At 41.3% G+C, this 5,238-nt stretch overlaps 1 protein-coding gene across 1 annotated transcript in view; it reads right to left on the reverse strand.

Annotated features, from left to right (window-relative positions):
* Positions 1 to 5,238, reverse strand: part of LOC117154818 (cyclin-dependent kinase 4) — a 33,816-nt gene that overhangs the window by 9,692 nt on the left and 18,886 nt on the right. The gene's annotated exons all lie outside the window — the stretch shown is intronic.

Raw genomic sequence — 5,238 nt, forward strand, 5'->3', positions numbered from 1 at the left:
AGCTTACAAAAAAAAAATTATTTATTAAACCCGTAACTTGTTGACAAACAGAACGATCGAACGTTATTTTTGTAATCTTGCATTCTCAGACTTGAAATCTCGCTTTGACCGTTTGAATGATTTTCTATTACTGAGCTGAATTTTACATTACTTGTAGTATGCATACGAAGTGCACTCTACCGTGCGATGAATCAATGTCCGCTCATCATCCTAATGACCGTTTTTAATTGGATTCCATGTATGTTGGCAAACGCGTGACTAATTGGAAAACTCTGGGCAAAAATCAATTTTCCGCCAACGTTGCCCGTTAAATCGTCGGATTGTACTAATAAAGATAGTTCGATGGAGGAATAATAGAATTTAAGATACGACGGTTAATGCGGGCACTGAAATTAGAAAAGGCAATAAAGCAGTATGTTTCACGAAATAAAGTGGAACATTAGAAATGGAAGGGAATCGGGTTCCGTTATATGCTATATAGCCAGAATTCAATGTCAACCGACAAAGTAACTATTGTCTCGTTTTACGGGCGACCGTTTCAAGCAAACGCATACTTTGTGGACATTCTGGAAAAACTAAGAAATCTATGTAATTTAATGCACTGTACAAACAGTGGGCTTAAATTTATGATACATGTAAGGCCGTAATGTCTCTATAGTTGAAAATAGAGAAAAAGACAGAAACGAGAAAATTACATCGGAGGGTTGGCGTTTGAGAAAATCAAGTTTGAAAATTTATAAAATATTTCCCAACTTGGCCAATTTCAGAGACGGGGCTAGACGGAAGGTTATTTTGCAAAGGAAACAGAGTTTGAACGTATTTAATTAAATACTTATATCGCGTATATACCTTGCATGTACCAAAAGATGTAGCTGTTAGCTTTTAGCTCTATAACACGCTGTTAATTTAAACGTACTAACACTAACAGCAAGAGACAAAAAACGCGTTTATCAATCTACCGAATGCACGGAAGATTAATCGTTTTTCCTCCTATCGATCCTGGAATTCTACTGCAGCCACTTGGAAACCACGCACACCTGGTAAATCCTTGTTAAAACCCGGCGCACAGTACATATTTCCGAGGCAAACAGAAAGAGAGCACAGTGTGCCGATTGTACAGCTACGAGGAAACTTCGAAATGGCAGGGAAATGTGCAGTTCGGTTTCTTATCATCCGCGCTGCAACATCGCGCGTATCGACCCTGTCGTCCATTCTCGATTCATGTCGGTCGAATCGCTAAAAATAATCCCGACCTTTTAGATGGCCTGTCATAACTACCTCGGCAATCCGCGCAATAAAACGGTTGGACAAACCGTTTAGCACATTGAAACAGAATTATTGTCAAGTTCCTGGTAGACAATGGTGCAGTTCGTTGGCAGGTACCGGCATACCAGGATCCTCTTGTACGATTTAACTAACAGTAGTGACAAATTTTACGACTCGTTCAGTTACAAATTAGCGTGTCGATACGTTTGACAATAGAAGACGAAACTTCGTTGCCTGCCTATCACGCCATCCCCTTTCTTTACCAACACCTGCAAGTTTTACTGGAAAAAATGCAAAGTATGGAAAGTATGAAGAACTAATTAGAGCGTACATGGAATTCACACCTGGGATACGATTAGGATGATTAGGACGGACGTGATCGTCTGCGTGCCGATCATTAAGGACCAAGCGGCAGCTTGTCACGACGTTATAGACACTTCGATTTCTTTGAATACAAAAAATATAACCGTACGACCCTAACAAACCTCTGGAATTTCCTTTCATCGCCGCAACGTTAAAAAAAAAAAAAAAAAGAGGACAGAATTTAGTAATGGCGGAGGTATTCGAAAAATCGAGGTGCCACCGTAGCATCTTTCCAAATGTACGAGTCTGATTATGTCGTGCGAAGTTGAAGAATCTGAAGATGTCGAAGCGTAGGTAACTGAAATAGCCCTGCTTTACCCTAAGCTCGAAAAGTTGCGCGATAAAGAAAGACGGTGAATAAATAAAAAGGCGAGCGGTGTCATAACCGGTCAAGAGTACGATGAACCATTCGCGACAGAGTCCCGGGGACGATAGAGGAGGAGTGGGACATACCACTGACGCACGTCGTTAATTACCACTTTCACCCAGTGCTACAGCTATTCGTGGGCCACGGAAAAGGAACCGTTGGGCCAGCGACGAGTGATTTTGGGCATTGGCTGCTACCTTGACGGGGTACCTCATTGTGGGACCCCTGGCTGCCGATGCGGTTGTTACCGGCTGTGCCATAACGCCTTTACCCTCGCCCAACTAGACGGCAGACTGGTTTTTGCCCAATTTAGATCCCCCATTGTTCGGCCCAGCTTGGAATGAAAATAGAGAATTGAACGCGGTCCGTATCCTGGCCCGCGTGTTCCCTAGGAAAACACGGATAAAACGAGTATATTAACAGTCCTTGAGCTGCTGCCCGATTACTCTCCAATGCCACCGCATATTTCCACGCGTCTATCGTTCCCTTTTATCTCGTAACGCAGCGTTATCTTGCAACGATCGGATTTTCTTCTAATTCCTAGCTTTTTCGAATCTTCATCCTGAGCGAATTTAATGTTGAATGGAGTGTTTAAAGTGGGAAGTGACTGGTCTTTTTAAAGGCAAATGTATGAAGATGTACAGAAGCTACGAGTATTGTAACCAAGTGCTTTTATGATTGACGAAGATAGAAATAAATTTAAAAACACCTTTCGCACTCCGACCTACCGACTGCAAGGTACTCGTTGTCTGTTTATCGACCGAAGGAACCTGTCTTTCCCGTAACAGGCTGTCCAGCAAACTACCTTCTTCACCATAGATTAAATCTTATTATCGTTAAAGAGGCGAATACAAAATATGTTGATACAAAATTACTTGGAAATCGAAGGAAACACACGGTTCTCAGTAGTCTGTTATTGTTTATTCCATACTATCATAATCCACTGAATGTTGTTCCAATATTAACTTCCAATGTCAATTCCCATAATTTTCCGAGGAAAACTTAATTCTTGAAAAACGATACTGCGCCAAGTTTTTATCGAAATACGTAACTTTACTCGTAATTTCAATTATTCACAGAATTATATATATCCTTATTTTGTTTTGAATCGGTGAAGCTGAAAATGATACGAACAAGAAGACCTTAAAAGACTATTTCAAATGAAAAATCTGTCCACCTCGTGTCTGTTGTTTCACGTAGCGTTTCAAAGTATTATTTCATAAAATTATGGCAGGAAAATCAGGGTACACATTCGAACGGATAAAAGCGATTTCGAGCGTGTAGTTAAACATTGAAACGCCGGAAAAAGTAAACTAACACAGCAATTTAAACTATACCTAGTTCTCTGAACCGATAGGAATAATGAAACGATTTTCATTCTATTATTCTATCCCGGATGAGGATGAGTTACTGACCGACTAATTTCATGGACACTTGCCCAGGAGGCTAGCCGTTATACAGAAGTGCAATTTTAATTCTACGTACGCGTTGTGTTACAATGCAAAGACGAGCCCACCGAGCTTCTAAAAAATTCGTCGATAGGAAAAGGTGCGCCCGGTATTACGTGAGGTCAATGGGTAAACGGATTATATTCGAGCGAACGCTGTCCAAGAATTTTAAACGAAACCTTAAAAAGATTTTATTTGGGACGGAAAAAAGGAAACTGAGAGAAACTTTTGGGCACGCAGCCGAGTCACCGTATCCAACCATGGTGTATAGCATGTTCAAACGCAACGAGTGCCGGCTTCGTTATTTTGATACAAATTTGCGCGGATTCGATACGCGGCAAGTTTTTCTCGCGATGGTAGCGTGAAACGTGCGGTGGCGAATGAAATTGAACATTACGGTGCAATTTCAGAGGCGGCTGCAACACGTCGCCTGATCAATGTTGCTCGACTGATCGAGGGGGCAGCCCTGCGCATTCCAGTCTGGTTTTACCATACCGAGAAAGAAGAAAGACGAAGAAGAAGAAGAAAATGAAGGGTCGCAGCTGTACAGTATCGCGAGAGCATTACGGGGAGTCTGGAAGTATAATCGAGACGTTCCAAAGGCACACCATGAGCTTCGTGCGTGTGTTGAACTCTCATAAATTCGCAACTCTCTTGTTGCATTACGATAATCACGTACAATATTTCCTGTTATGTCTTTCCATCTTTTTAACCCTTTCGATGTTACGTATATTACCGCTACTCATCTTTTTTATAAGATTTTCTGGCGAAACGAATCTCTGCCGTGGTATCATTTTCTTTTTCTTTTTAAATTACGTTCACGAAAATATCAATTTGCGTAAATACCTGCGGTTTATTAGCGAGAGAAGAACATGGCAAAAGGAACGCCTAAGACGATTCGCAAAAACTTTCTACAAGGATATCTCGATTGTTGCCATAATCTCACATGGAATGTGTTTCTCTGCTTCTCGATATTCTTTCAGGTTGTTAACAGATTCTTAAAATCTCGCAAAAAGGACTTGACCTGCCTCCACGTTCTTTCTATCCGACGATCATTTATCTTATTACTAGACAAAACATTTGTTTCCCAGTCACGTTAACACAGGCTAGTTTGTTATCCCGGAAAATGAGCGTGGAAAAGAAACGTCTGCTAAAATAAAATAAATGTCACCGACGGTCGATTAATTTTTCGCATTCTGCTTACAACATCCCGTTATCTGCACGTGTATATTCTTTCAGCATCTTGCACAATTACCCGCATCCAGGGGAACCAGCTGTTGTTTTCATAGGATTTTCTTTGCCGAAAAAGCTACGTTTCCCTTCTCAGGCGGCACAAATTTGTCAATTTTATACGTAAAGCCAAACTGCGTTTCTTAATTTCATTGCAACATGTACACGAATTCACCTTGGTCCAAGGAATTCGAGGAACAGTGTTCGCAACATCGTTACTTTTTCCGTACTTGTCCATTTACTCACATTCTTTTTCTCTTTCGGCGGTACACTTTCCGCATTAAGAGAAATATATAAATTAACATTATGAATAAACAACAATTAAAAACAAAAAAAGAAGAAAAGAAGAAAACGCAACGCAGGTGGAAACGGGCACTCTGTGTCTGGCTTCGAGGACGTGAAAGTCGCACAGGTAGATTCGCTTCGCTGAAGAAGCTGCAGACGAGGAAGAAGGTAGCGGACGAAAGAGAGAAAGAGGAATGAGCGAATGTTAAAGACGCGCGAGGTCGCGAGTCGGGATGAAGTTCGGGAAGAGCGGTGTCCCGAAAGGATCGAAAGGTAGGT

The sequence above is a fragment of the Bombus vancouverensis genome, chromosome 11, assembly GCF_051014615.1.
Source record: "Bombus vancouverensis nearcticus chromosome 11, iyBomVanc1_principal, whole genome shotgun sequence".
Lineage (NCBI taxonomy): Eukaryota > Metazoa > Arthropoda > Insecta > Hymenoptera > Apidae > Bombus > Bombus vancouverensis.